A 16,170-nucleotide genomic window follows, 5' to 3' on the forward strand; every position below is an offset into this window, starting at 1 on the left:
CTTTTACCTCTTGCATTGATAGTGCGCTTCTCCCTTCTATTATATATTTTATCTTATTTTTTATTTTTTATTATTGATTTATTTTTTAGTTTATTTTTTTTTGTATTATTAGTGTGCCCCCGTCCATCCGACTTCTCGTCATCACTCAAAACTTTCAATGCGACTTTCACAAACCTTTTCTCAACCAAAAACCTGAAAACATCTAAAAATATCAAACCCTCTTGTAAATAAGATGGAAAAGGAGCGTGGTGAATACCACTAGTTCCTGATGCTAGGATTCGAGATGTATATATCGCCCATCCAAGCTCTCACCATCATTCAAAATACATCCAACACATCAAACTCTTTTCTCGCCATCACACAGTTAATTTTCAAATCTTTTTCATAAATGAAAGGTATTTTGTCTCGAGACAATGTAAAAACAATGTTTTGTCCATTTGAACGTGTGAGTAAGCTAGCGACTTTGCCAGCAAATGTTGATTTGTAAATCCATTCGACCGTGATGCAAACATTCCCTTCTCCACTTGTTTCGGATAGCAAACAATGTTTTCCCGTCGATTGACACAAAATAGCTTTCATTAAAATCAACCATCAAAGAAGCATTTTCTATCCTGAACTACGTACCTTGAGTTCCCTAGCGCACCCGGAGATACGTATGAGCGAGATTCAAAGTCTCGTCAGACACCCAAATAAAAAATAAACCTTTTTGTCCTATTTCTTTCCCCCATTAATAAATCGAGAACCCTAACATTTATAAGATAAAATTAACACACACAACTAACCAAATGGTTCCCGTTGAGTACAACGGACGCGAGGAGTGCTAATACCTTCCCCCTGCGTAATTGACTCCCAAATCCTGATTTGGTTATGACGACCATAACCATTGTCGTTCTTTCTTGGGTTTTATCGATATTTCCCCTTTACTTTTTAGGAATAAATAAAGTTCGACGGCGAATCTGTTTAGTCCATCCCGCGAGCGTGCGATTGCGCTTCGTGAGAGTCGTGTTCTCATTTTTCGAGGTACGACACTTGGTAAGCAACGTCTTCGACTAGACCGTCAATTTCAATATGACTCAATGATTATGAATAAAATAAGGAATTGTGCAAGAGGTGATGCCACCATATACTCCTCAACAAAATGGCACTGTTGAAATAAATAACAAAACCATTATGAATATGGTTAGAAGTATGTTGAAAGGCAAACATCTCCCAAATGAGCTATGAGGTAAGGTTGTTTCGACTACAACATACATACTAAACATATGTACGACAAAGAGGCTTGAAGGTATCACACCAGAATAATGTTGGTCTGGTGTCAAACCTAGCTTAAGCCACTTGGAGGTGTTTGTTCATAACACATAGACATGTGCCAGATCAACTGAGAATAAAGTTGGATGATAAATCGAGTTAAATGATCCTAGTGGGATATCATTCGACTGGTGGATACAAACTGTTCAACCTAGTGAACAAGCAAGTCGTGATTAACATAGATGTGATCGTAGATTAGATTAATGAGTGAGATTGGAATAAAAACATCAAGAAGGATTCAATGAGAATCCCGTATGATGAACCAACTAGTGAAGCTGGTAGAGAAGTTTGACAAGCTGGTAGAGAAGGTCGACAAGTTGTTAGAGAAGTTCGACAAGAATTTGTCGAAGGTCAAGCGAGCACAAGCAGACCTCGGAGAATAAGAAACATGCTTGTAAGGGTGCAAGAATGTGTAATCACATCAGATGATGTGGTCGATGATGAAGGTGAGTTAGTACACTATACCTTATATGTAGATACTAAGCCAGTCAATGCAGTTGAAGCATCGAAGGACTCAAGGTGGATGAAAGCTATGGTGGATGGGATAAAATTCATAGAAGAAATGACTCATGGTCACTAGTCGATCCACAATAGGGAAGAAGGAAATTGATGTGAAATGGGTATACAAGGTCAAGCTGAATCCAAAAGGTGAAATAACTTGACACAAGGCAAGAGTTGTAAAAAAGGGGTTTCTTCAAAAAGAAGGAATCGACTATGATGAAATATTTGCACCAATAGTTAGAATCAAAACAATTAGGTTGGTTGTTGGTCCAACCAATATGCATAACTGGTTGATACGTAAGATTGGCGTGAAATGTACATTCCTGAATGACCCTCTAGACGAAAAGGTGTATGTAACACAACCAGTTGGGTTTGTGAAATGGGACAAAGAAAGGAAAGTATATAGATTGCATAAACCATGTATAGATTGAAACAAGCTCCAAGAGCTTGGAACAAGAAGATAAACGACAATCGAAGAAAGAAAGAGTTTGAGAAGTGCTTGATAGGGCATGATGTGCATGTCAGGAGAAACAGGAGTGAATTGCTTATACTATGTCTCTATGTCGACGACCTATTGATAATAGTCAGTTGCAAGAAGGAGATCTAAGACTTCAAACATGACTTAAGTAAGGAGTTTGAAATTTCAGACTTGAGAAAACTCTCATACTTCCTTGGTATCGAATTCTACAAGAGTAGTAGAGACTTGATGATGCACCAAATAAGATATGCAGGAGAAATAATCAAGAGATTTGAGATGCAAGATTTTAACCCAACTTCAAATCCACCTGAGCCCATATTGCAACTGATAAAAGATTCTACTGAAGATTATGTCAATCCAATGCAATACAAAAGACTCATTGGATCACTTAGATACCTCTGTCACACAAAGCCAGATTTAGCCTATTGTGTAGGCATGGTCAACAGATTCATGTAGAAGTCAGAGGTATCTCATCTTGTAGCCTTTAAGAGGATACTAAGGTATCTCAAAGGAATATTCGACTATGGCATTTTGTTTTCTTCAGTCGTTGAAGGAAAATAATACAAACTAGTGGGCTACACTAACTCTAGGTGGTGTGGTGATGCTGAAGATAGAAAATTGACATCATGATATGTGTTTATCTTAGGTGGTGCGCCAGTAGCATGGAGTTCGAGAAAGGAACCAGTGCCAGCCTTATCATCATGTGAGGATGCATACTTAGCAACTTACTTATGTGCATGCCAAGCAACATGGATGATGAATCTAGTCGAAGAAATTACATAGATGAATCATGGAGCAATGACCATGAAGATCGAAAACATGCATGTTATCAACCTAGCAAATAATCTGATAGCACACAGAAGAAGAAAATAAATCTAAATGAGTTCACATATGGATAAGGGCATTAAACTAACACTGGCTCCTAAGTCGCATAGAGCTTTGTCTATGACAAACTTTCCGATTACACAAGGTATGGAAAAACTACCTAGATCTTTTAGCTTAAGAGGCATGTTATTTTGGATTATAGCGCTACACTCAGCAGTAAGTGTAACAGTCTCATTATCCTCGAGCTTTTTCTTATTAGATAAGATATTTTTAAGGAACTTAGCATATGAGGGCATTTGTGTAATAGCTTATGTGAATGGTATAATTATATTCAGTTGTTTCAGAAGTTCTATGAATTTCTTAAATTGCCCTTCATTTTTAGACTTAGCAAGTCTTTGAGGATAAGGTATAGGTGGTTTGTATGGTGGCGGAGGTACATATGGCTTTTCCTTCTCTATGGACTCTTCATTTTTGTCTTCCTCTCCTTTATCGTTTTGTTCTTCTGATTGATCATCAGCTGTTACCGTTTTAGTTGCTTTACCAGAGTTTTGATACATGGTTGGATTTTGAAGTCTTGGGTCGACTGGTCCATCTGATTCTGTCCCACTTCGTAGCGTGATAGTGTTAGCATGACCTTTTGGATTTGGTTGAGGTTGACCAGGAAATGCTCCAACTGGGGCTGCTGTTGCTGCTTGTTGTTGGTCTACTTGAGAAATTTCGATTTCTAACATTTTGTTATGGGTATCCATATCATCAAGCTTACTCGATATCTGTTTAATCAACTCACTCGTGTGAGCATTTTGATTAGCGAAATCTTTGTTTTGTTGAACTTGGGCTTCATGAAGTTTTCTATCATGAGTTCGAGATTTGACTTTTTAGGTGCTTGTCGAGCAACATGGGCTCCTTTCTGGTTAACCTGGAGGTACAATAGGTGATGGGTTTGGTGCAAACAAAGAATTATTGTTTTTATAAGAAAAGTTTGGAAGATTTCTCCAGCCGGGATTGTAGGTGTTGGAATATGGGTTTCCTTGGGCGTAGTTTACTTGGTCGGTAGGAATACCATCCAATAATTGACATCCAACATTAGTCTGCCCAGGGGTTCCGCATGATTCGCAGTTGGGTGCCACAACAGCTGCAGGGGTTATGGTTAAGTTCTCAATCTTTTGAGAAGAGCATCTACTTTAGCATTGACGTGGTCTATGCCATTGACTTCGTACATTCCGGTCTTCATAGTTGGTTTTTCTGTAGAAGTTCGCTCACCTCCCCATTGTAAGTGGTTTTGCGCCATGTTTTCAATGAGTTGATAGGCGTCTTCATAAGGTTTGTGCATTAAAGCGCCGCTAGCTGCAACGTTTAAATTCATCTCAGTGTTGTACAGAAAACCATTATAGAAAGTATGGATAATCAGCCATTGCTCAAGTCTATGGTGTGGACAAAGTCTCATCATATCCGTGTATCTCTCCCAAGAGTCGAAAAGAGATTCATTGTGTTTCTGTTTAAATCCGTTGATTTGGGCCCTTAGCATAGCAGTCTTGCTTGGTGGGAAACATCACGCTAATAAAACTTTCTTCAACTCGTCCCATGTAGTGACAAAGTTGGATGATAGATACTGAAGCCAAGCTCTAGCTCTATCTCTTAAAGAAAAAGGGAAAAGACGTAGTCTTATTGCTTTGGGGCTGACCTTATTTGCTTTCATTGTGTCTGCGTACTACACAAGCATTGATAAATGAAGGTTTAAATCATCTGTAGGACTAAGAACTGGGTTTTTTGTACGGCTGACAACAACGAAGGTTTTAATTTGAAATTGTTTCATTCGATGGCAGGGGCAGCAACGCTGTTGTGTGGTTCCTTCTACGAAGGAATAACATAATACTTAAGAGGATGATTTTGTGGTCCTCAGCCATAACTGGTTCAGATTCAGATTTTGATTTTGGAAAAGAAAGATTGTACTTAATTCGGAATTTGTGAATTCGGCGTTGTAAGATAATAAAACGTTCGACTTCGTCAATTGGTTGTTCTAGCTCTTCGCCTTGCGAGCGAGTGCTTGGCATACAATCGACAGTTTAAATGGTAAATAAAATAAAATTTGCCTTAGTCTATACTACACAACAATATAATCACAATATTGACTAAATTAATCCCCAGCAACAACGCCAAAAACTTGATCGTGTGAATATATGAGTATGTCGGATTACTAACTGCAAGTGCATAGTCTATCACGTAGTTTTAAAAGATATCAAACCCACATGGACTAATAATAAAACTAATGTTATCTATCAGTGTTATATAAAGTTAAGGAGACTTATTTATTTGATTAAACGAATAAAAACTGAAACTAAAGTTAACTTAGAAAATATGATAATAAAGAGAGAGAGACCGAAATGTGGATTCCGCGCACCTCAGGGACTCTACAACGGATTGACTCAGACTTACGGTTAAATTGTGTTTAGTAGAAAATATCAGTTTAAAGACTAAACCTCACACTCTCGCGCTATTGAATAAAGCCACGTTCCCTAACCATGAGATTTTTCTCTCGCTCGCCTACTTTAATTAAGAAACTCATTTTGAAAACTGAACAAATCCTAATCGACGCCTAAAACGCTCTTTCCCTCTTTAGGATCGATGCCCCATTCCTACTATCTGGTTCGACCCCCACACTCTCGCAGTGTCGGCTCGAACCTTAATTGATTCTCACTCTCGTGACAAATCATATTGATTTAACTTAGAAACAAATACCAAAACAAAATTTAAATAAAGACCTTAAACCAATTTCATTACCGAGTCCTTTTGGAAACGACAGTCCTCACAAACCAGACTAAAAAATGTTTAGCTAGATATGAACTTAATTGAAAACAACTTAAACATAGTAATTGCAATTGAAAACATCATGCTTAAACAATTAGAGAATGCGATAACAATAATAATAAATCGATATAATAAAGAACATGTGAATGCGGGAAGATAAATGCGGAACTGGAAGTAAATGCGGAACTGGAAGTAAATGCGGAACTGGAATAAACTTCAATTATAACAACAAGGTTGTTGATCCAAGAGTACAAGCAAATCCTAAGACTAATTCATGGTAATCACTCAATGGAGTGATTATCACTTGAAAAAGTAATTTTGTACTAAAACTAAACTGACAACGCTTCACCTATATCTCCGGATATCGAAAACTAGGTACAAGAGCGTCTTATATAGAGCTACAATACTGTATGACTTCTTCATTCACGTTCCAAGGCAATTGAGGAAAAGTAGGGAAGTGGGAAGGAGTGAGTCCAACCCACTTTCACGTATTCTATTTTTGAAGGCATATGGCGGTCGCCATAAGGGTCATGGCGGACACCATGAGCTTTAATGAAGAGGCTGACGTGTTCTGGTGCCATTGCGGACGCCATAAGTTCTCGGCGAACGCCATGCACCAGAATGCTGGATTTTTGCACTTTTCTTCACCATTTCGCTCCCTTTTCAACTTCGTGCACGCATATGCTCCATAATTAACAAGTACCTGAAACACGGACATAACAAGATGTAACAGTGACAAAACATAGTAAAATAGCGATAAATAACATGTGAAACGAGTCTAAAAATATGATGCCGCTATTAACAAGCGCCCCATTTATACTCATGGATCCGCTCGAAGTCATCAAAATGTCGCAAGTAGACGACATCCACATAAGTGGGACCCGTCTCCTACGAGAAGAAGAAGATGGACATGCATGAGCCCCAGAAGCTGAAGCCTCCGCATCAATCAGGCTAGAAACAACAGATGCCTGCGATTGTTGACTCTTTTCCCTCTGAACAAATGCATGTTGTGTAATTATGTCGTGTCTCAATCTGTCTTTCCTATCAACGATAATGTCTGTAAGTATACATATTAAACACAATGAGTTCAATAAAAAAAGCAAAAAAATCAGACTGATAAGTTCTGGAGATGCATCGCCTGTTTCTGGGATTCTAAACGTTTAAAAAATTCGAGATGCATCTCTAGAATTTTCTGCAACTCACATTAGAGTCGATAGTGGAAATGCAATCCCTCAAAATATCTAAAGAATGCATTGATCAATAAAACTACCTATCAAACACGTTTGTCATTAAATAACACGTATAAACTACCTATTTAATAACCTAATTCTCAATTTCTGCAAATTTATACAAAAACTCAAAAAAGTTTAGAAAAATTAAAAACTTACAAATTGTGAGTTTAATTCGGTGTTGAGTGAGCATATTGATGGACCTAATGTTTATGGAAGAAGCTTTGAAGTTGGTTGAATGATTTTGAAAGAATGTGAGTTAAGAGAGTTTGAGAAACTTGAGAGGTTTATAGAAGCGAGGAAGGAGAAAGGGTTCAGACACGTTTTGATCAAACAACGTCTAAAGATGCATCTTCGTAATATTTTTTTTTCATTGCTTTAGGGTCTGACTCAAGAATGTATAAAGTTGGGGTGCGTATGAAGATGCATATCTGTAATATGGGGGCATTATTGTATTTTCACGAGGGTATGGTATTAATTTGTAGGGTGCATTAAGTATATCTTCATATTTATTATTGTTAAAATTCAATGTGTCCATAACAAGTTCAAAATATAACCCATTAACTAACAGATCCACGAACAAAAACAACAAAGCACAATACACGCGAACCAAGAAGACTTGACAGGTTGATCGAATATCCAAACTTCTTGATTCTGACTCGAAGCACAACCAGCAACCAACTCGACTACCGTCACAAGCTTCGGTCCGCCAACGTACTGATTCACCGCTGTTGACCATCTTTTCCTGACCGACTCTCTGCAGTTTCAATACACTCAAACGATGTCCTAGCTGCTTTTACGGCTTTTTGGTTTCTACAATCTTGAAATAAGTTTATTTCTCTTCATCGGTTAAAATTTTAAGACATACTTCAACAATCTCCATCTAAACTTGACCCGACGCTGATGTCAGTATACCCATCAACCACCGCTCTTTGCCGATTCAACATCTTTTTTATCAAGTTCAAACCTTGCTTGAACGTATTATAAATAGAGTGTTGCTCACTTTTCTTCTATGTTTTGGAAAAAAATAAAGATCGATCCATATGTATATCCTTATATACATAAAGAAAATGTATACCAACCAGAGTGTAAAGAGTCTTCAAATCATTTCCACCACAGGAACTCTTGATGGATTGACTGTTTGAGCTCACTACTATTGATCACTTCTTTGCTATTTTCCTAAACAACCTTTAGAACTACTAAATTTATAAATGGATCTAAAACATCTCCAATTACACTAGCATCAACAAGAGGATTAGATGATTTTATACACGATTAATAATTTATATGCTTTGATAATTTTCCTAATTGCCTCTTACTATCCTCATGCTTTGGCCTTGTCTTTTATGAGGTGATCACTTGTCATCAATATATTCTGTCTTTTCTTTCTACCTTAATTATTCCATTTTAATCGGCATCTCTTATAAATAAATAATAATAAATTAAATATTTTTGAATTTTTAAAATAGGTGTGTAATATATATGAACCATTAAAGTAATATAAAAAATATATTTTATAATAGTCATAATAATAAATCAATGAAAAAATATTTGATTTTATTTAAATTTGTTGAAAATAATAAAATTTTCCATTAGACCGATCCGTATTAAAAATCCTATTGAACTAGGTCCAAATGTGAAATTTACTATTTTTGAGTAAATTCTTTTAATTTAGTATATTTGTTCACCACTTCATATTATTATTCAAGTAGTTCTTTTACTAAAAAGAGTAACTCTCATCTTTAAATAAATTTTCATGAAATTTTGGGTGTTTAATAAAAATACTTCATTTTATCCTTTTAATGTATTTTACACATCAATAGATTCAATAAATTTTACTCCAAGACTATATTTTATTCTTACATCCAAGATAGTTCTCATATTTGACCACATAGCACATAATAAAAAAATATAATAAATGAAAGAAAAATAATAATATTTTACTAATATAATATTTTTTATTGTCATAAATGCAAAAGAATAGCAACTTCTTATTATTAATATGATGGTTTAATAAGATAGAAATATTCAAATTATATTAAAAATAAAAGTGTCACCTTTTCTCATGGATATAACAACACTTAGACATATATGATGGAAAATATGTATATTCAACAATGTATAACACCTTTTTTCATGAAAATTGCCAAAATTGGCCCTACAATTTTAAACTTCAATTTTCCTTTGTATGTGAAATAGATAGAAGCACTAACAAATGTAGTTTGATCCTTGGCCACATATAAGATACTCTCTCAATCTTTTACTCTTTCGTAGGCACTACAAGTTGAAGAAAATATGATTTATGGTTAGCATGTAAGGAATATAAATATAGTACATAATACACCTTAGAATAAAGGGAGCACTTGGATTCCCTCACCACTCACTATTTAAACTTGGCTATCTACAAATTTAGTTTTTGATTTGGTCTTCAACCATAGAATTTGTGGTGTAAGAGATAAATGAAAAAGGAAAAGAAAGGCATGAGAGCATATGTCTAATATGTGAAAGAAAAAGACATATATTATATACTAACAAAAGGGGTCTAATATCAAGTTTAGTTGTGGCTCCTGTCCTGGTTGCTAGCCAGGATGCCGTTTTGAGCACTTTTGGTGCTCTTTATTTCTATTGTATATTTGATACATTTTTGTTTCTTTTTTTTGATTAATAAATAGTTTTTGCTTTGCTATTAAAACAAAGAGTTGATAGTAACTATCAACAACAATTTACCAGTTAATGATTTTAATAGATATTCTTGCCTTTATCCCTTAGAATTAGAGATGAACCTATAGGAAAATATTTTCATGATTTTTATTGATTATCAACATGTAATATATACATGAATTCCAATTACATAATAGGAAAACTATTTATGTCTGATTATGCCTAATCAATGTAAATATTTTTTGATTATTATCTCATAAGTGTACAATATTTGTTCCAAATATAGAGTGTATGCTGTCAACATTCTGTCATGTTCTGTCACACCCCCGCAGTTGAAGCGGGAGGTTGACGTACGCTTAAACTGTCTCGGAAATCTTGAAAGAGTATTAAGGGAAGTCCCTTGGTGAATATATCCGCAATTTGATAGCGCGAGGGAACATGCAAGACGCGTATCTGTCCACGAGCTACTTTTTCACGTACAAAGTGAATATCCATCTCGATGTGTTTTGTACGTTGATGTTGAACAGGATTACCAGAAATATATATGGCACTAATGTTGTCACAGTACACCATAGTAGCTTTGTGTATCAGACAATGTAGTTCGAGAAGTAGGTTACGTAACCAACATGAGTCAGAGATGACATTGACAACTCCACGATATTCAGCTTCAGCACTGGATCGAGACCATGATAGTAAGTTGTCTCCAAGAAAAACACAATATCCTGAGGTAGAGCGTCTAGTGTCGGGACATCCTCCCCAATCAACATCTGTGTAAGAGACCAACGATGTAGTGGATGATGGATAGAGATGTAAACCATAGTGACTGGTTCCCTGAATGTAACGCAAAATGCGTCGAAGAGAGTGTGTGTGATCGTCCATGGGGTCATGCATAAAAAGACATATCTGTTGTACCGCATATGTTATGTCGGGTCTCGTGAAAGTGAGGTATTGGGGAGCACCGGCAAGGCTACGGTATAATGATGGGTCTTCATAGGGAGTGCTAGTCTTGGCGCTAAGCTTCGGTTTAGTGTCAACCGGAGTGGGACATGATTTGCATGATGACATGCCTGCTCGCTCAAGAATTTCATCTGCATACTTTTTCTGAGATAAGAACAAACCACCATCATGTCGAGTAACTGCAATACCCAAAAAATAATTTAGTGGTCCCAAGTCTTTCATAGCAAATTCAGAGCTGAGTCATGATATTATAGACTGACGAAGATTATCAGAAGACGCAGTGAGACTGATGTCGTCTACATAAAGAAGAAGATAGGCCATGTGTGTATCTTTCCGGTAGATGAAAAGAGAGTTGTCTGACTTGCTTTAAGAGAATCCGATAGAATATACATAATCTGCAAATCGTTTGTACCATGCTCTTGGAGCTTGCTTGAGCCCATACAAAGATTTTCGCAGACGGCAGACATGATAAGGAATATTTGGATCCTTAAAGCCCAAAGGTTGATGCATATACACTGTTTCTTTGAGTTCACCATGTAGAAAAGCATTCTTGACGTCTAACTGATGAATTTGCCATGCTTTAGATAAGGAAATACTGAGTACTGTTCGGATGGTGGCTGGTTTGACAACCAGACTAAAAGTCTCTCTATAATCTATGCCAACCTGTTGACCTGCACCGTTACCTACAAGTCGGGCTTTATGCCTCTTAAAAGAACCATCAGATTTTTCTTTATGCCTAAAAATCCACATAGAACGAATAACATTTGCATCAGGTGGACGAGGCACTAAATCCCACATCTTATTTTGAATTAGAGCATTGTATTCATCATCCATAGCCATTTTCCAATTCGGATCTTTTAGTTCTAACACAGGGTTATGAGGGAGAGGAGATTTTTTGATTTCGGTGTGGAGATTGATGTATTTTTGGTTGGGTTTAAAAATGCCATGTTGGCTCCTCGTAACTGGTTTGTTGTCAGAAGTAACGGTAGATTGGTAAATAGCAGGAAGTGGTATATTTGGTGGAGTAGATGTGGAAGGCAAAGTTTGGGCCGGTTGAGGGGGAGTTGGGGCCGATCCTAGTTGAGCAGGTGGTGGAGAGTTTTGTTGAGTGATGTTTGGTGTTGTTGGACCTAGTCTAGGTTGTGTGATAAAGTGGTTTATGTAAGGTGACACTTCATCATCAAGAAATTGATAATTGGTTGGATTGAGAGTGTGCATCTTTGAAAAAGGAAATTCCGATTCATCAAATATGACATGGCGACAAACAATGATTTTATTTAGGGATAAGTCATAGCATTTGTACCCACGATGATTTGAAGGATATCCTAAGAAGACACATGGGGTGGAACGAGATTGGAGTTTATTTATAGTGGTTGACGGAAAAAGAGGGTAACATAAACAACCGAAAACTCGTAGATGAGTGTATGATGGATCTTTTTGAAAAAGAATTTTGAGAGGTGATTGATATTTCAACTTTTTATTTGGTAAAATATTCAGTAGATATGTTGCCATTTGTAGGGCATGGTGTCAAAAATTTGGCGGTAAAGAAGCATGAATTAGTAAAGTCCGAATTATATTATTAATAGAACGAATTTTTCATTCAGCTTTGCCATTTTGAGAAGAAGTATGAGGACACGAAAAACGAAATGAAATTCCATTTGCTTATAAGAGTTTTTGAAAGGGACCATTGACATATTATCTACCATTATCACATTGAATATTTTTAACTTCCCGATGAAATTGAGTTTTAATATATGCTCTTAAATTTGCAAAAGTTGGAAAGACTTACGATTTGTGTGAAATTAGGAAAGTCTACAAGAAATTCGAATAATCATCCAAATAGAGCACATAATATTTATGACCGGAAGTACTCAAAACGGAAGATGTCCATACATCACTATGTAATATATCAAATGGCATAAAAGTAGAGTTATGTGAACCAAAAAATGGCATTTTAACATGTTTGAATGACAAAAAGTTGAATTTATGTTTGAATTAGGAATACAATCAATCATTTTATTTTTCCTAAGAGAATCTAAAATAGATGCTCCCAGGTGACCTAAACGGTCGTGCCAAATAGAAGTGGATAAAGCTGGAAACTCGGAAGGAAAAACAGTCTTAGTTTTGGTGATGTTGGTGATAGGATATAGCTGACCTTGACTCTCACATCTCATTAGAACCATCCCCGTCCAAAAATCCTTCACAGAAAAGCCAAACGGATCAAATTCAACAGAAACATGGTTATCGGTAGTGAATTTACGAACAAAAATTAAATTTTTAATTAATTTCGGTGCATGAAGGACATTTGATAAAGCTAGTGGAGGATGAGGGGGAGGTAAGTTAGCATTTCCAAAACCATGAATTGGAACAGAATGGCCATTTCCTACGATAATACTATTATTTTTGCTCAAATTAAAATAAGATGAGGGATTACCATTCGTAGCTGTCATGTGCGATGTTGCTCCAGTGTCCATATACCAGGATGGGCCAGACTGAGTAAGATGTAGAGTGTGAAGAGTCGCTTAAATATCTGTCGGGCTTGGTCCAGTGGCAGTAAAGGCAGCAGGTTGGGGTTTTGGTCCAAGAATACCAGATTGTTGTTGTTTTGAGCCAACATTGGGTTTAGCCCAATAAGATGGGTAAAGGCATGTAGGAGGAGCCCAAGGGTATTGTTGTTGCCAAGGAAATTGTTGCTGCCACCATTGAGGATACTGACCACGTCCACCACCTGAGCCACCGCCACCGTTGTTACCGCGACCACCTCTACCGGAGTTCTTCCCCTTGTTACCGCGGTTACCGTTTCTACCCCGATTGTTGTTGTTGTCGTGATTGCTGTTGTTGTTGTTGTTGAGAGGGTATCACACGTGATTGGCAGGAGGGGCAGAGGGAGATGCGTTTGCATATTCTAATTTCATGAGTAAGGCCGTCGGAGACGATTGGTTGTCGGATTCGCGTGCAACGCGTTGAATCATGGTGGATTCTTCTAATTCCAACCAGGATTTTGCCATTTCAAACGTCGGCAAGGGATCATGTTGCTGGATGTATGTAACGAATCCAGCATACAAATCTATCAGTCCTGAAATCATCTTCAACACAAGACGAGTGTTGTTGATGGGAGAATCAACATTTGCAAGTTGATCTGCGAGGAGTTTCAGGCGATTGCAATATGCTTTTGTTGACGGGAAATCTTCCAAGTGCGTGTTGGAGAATTGATGTTCGAGGTGGACTGCTCTCGAATGCTTGTTATCTTTAAACATGGCAGCAATTCTGTTCCAACAACTTTCAACAGTATCATTGATAACCAGAATGGAACTGAGAATATCCTGGATTACAGTGGCATATATCCACTGCAAAACGACCGCGTCGAGACGTTTCCAGAGACCGGGGTCGTTTTTCTTTGTTGCTTATGGTGTTTGTTTTTCTTTTTCATCGGTGGGAGGGATGATATGATCAAGCACGTTATGAACACAAGCTTGAACTTGAAACAACATAGACCATGAGAGATAAAGGCTTGAATCATTGTCCAACGTGATTGGAATGATGGATTTCACATTGGTGATTCTAAAAGCAGTGTGGAGTTTGGGTTTTTGGGTTGTTGTTTCATGTGTTGGGGCTGCCATGGCTGCAGGTAAGGGATAGTTTGAGTGGTGCGGAAGAATTTAAGTGGTGGCTAGGAAAGAAGGCTGATCGAAAACCTAGTTGATGATACCATATAGGAAAATATTTCAATGATTTTTATTGATTATCAACCTGTAATATATACATGAATTCCAATTACATAATAGGAAAACTATTTATGCTTGATTATGCCTAATCAATGTAAATATTCTTTGACTATTATCTCATAAGTGTACAATATTTGTTCCAAATATAGAGTGTATGCTATCAACATTCTGTCATGTTCTATCAGAACCCTTTAATCCATTTATACTCTTGAAAGACATAAATTATAGTTTTATTTATGATTCACTATAGAAATTAGGAATTGACTTACAGATAAATGTTTAATTTATTAGGACATTAAGAATAAGTAATCTAAGAAATCAGTAATCATATAGAATAGGATAATCACTACTGTGGATATAATTCGAGTTAATTATTTGGTTAGGTCCAAGTCCAAAAATTAATTAGGTTTGAATATATATATATATATATATATATATATATATATATATATATATATATATATATATATATATATATATATATATATATATATATATATATATATATATATATATATATATATATATATATATATATATATATATATATATATATATATATATATATAATATATATATATATATATATATATATATATATATATATATATATATATATATATATATATATATATATAATATATATATATATATATATATAATATATATATATATATATATATATATATATATATATATATATATATATATATTATATATATATATATATATATATATTATATATATATAATATATATATATATATATATATATATATATATATATATATATATATATATATATATATATATATATATATATATATATAGTTTGTAATTTAATTATATATTATTCTACTCATTCAATAATAATAATTCTATTTTCTCTATTCTTCTCTCTCTTTTTCGACATAAACCTTTCTCTCACACAAATGCCTCATGCACTAACAAATTGGTATCTCTCCAATTTTCTTGATTGTGTTTTCAAGAATCACAAATTGGTGATTGTGTTTTCAAGATTGTGGGTTGTTAATTGATCGCTTTAAAAATGAACGACAACAATGGTGGTATTCCAAACTCTCTTTCGGTTCTTGACGACAAAAATTGGATTCGATGGAATAAACATTGCAATCATTGTTTGGCTTCCATGAAAACCTTGAAGTGGTTACTAATGACGTTCTTGTGCTCGCTGCAAATGCAACTGATGCTCAGAGAGTCAGCCATAAGGATGCCAAGAAGAAAGATTGCAAGGGGATGTCCTGCATTCAATCGACGGTAGACTCGGCGAATTTTGATCGGATTTCTCATGCTGAATCAACAAAGGAGGCATGAGATGTTCTAGTGAAGTATTACGAAGGCGGTGAAAAGGTTAAATACGCCAAGTTGCAGGCGCTTCGACGACAGTACAAATTACTGCAAATGGAAGAAGACGAAAAGATTGCAGGTTATATTGCTAAGGTACAAAATCTTGTTCATCTCATGAAAGGTTGTGGTGAAACCATAACTGATAAGATGATAGTTGAGAAGGTAATGCATACGTTAACCTGTCACTTTGATCACGTTATCTTTGCTATTCAAGAACCCAACAATATTGAAACACTGAAGTTGGAAGATTTGACTGGTTCATTGAAGGCGCATGAGTTGGGAATTGTTGAAAGAAAGGGAGTTCAAGATTCAATACA

General features: G+C 35.8%; 1 non-coding gene and 1 pseudogene across 1 annotated transcript; one reads left to right on the forward strand and one right to left on the reverse strand.

Annotated features, from left to right (window-relative positions):
* The first annotated feature begins 4,530 nt into the window (after positions 1-4,530).
* LOC127134224 (small nucleolar RNA R71) lies at positions 4,531-4,637 on the forward strand. Its single transcript, XR_007807978.1, has one exon. It is a non-coding gene; the product is annotated as a small nucleolar RNA R71 (small nucleolar RNA).
* Positions 4,638-13,286: 8,649 nt separating this feature from the next.
* On the reverse strand, positions 13,287-14,384 carry LOC127132015 (uncharacterized; annotated as a pseudogene).
* Positions 14,385-16,170: the final 1,786 nt, after the last annotated feature.

Source organism: Lathyrus oleraceus, chromosome 3 (assembly GCF_024323335.1).
Source record: "Lathyrus oleraceus cultivar Zhongwan6 chromosome 3, CAAS_Psat_ZW6_1.0, whole genome shotgun sequence".
Classification (NCBI taxonomy): domain Eukaryota; kingdom Viridiplantae; phylum Streptophyta; class Magnoliopsida; order Fabales; family Fabaceae; genus Lathyrus; species Lathyrus oleraceus.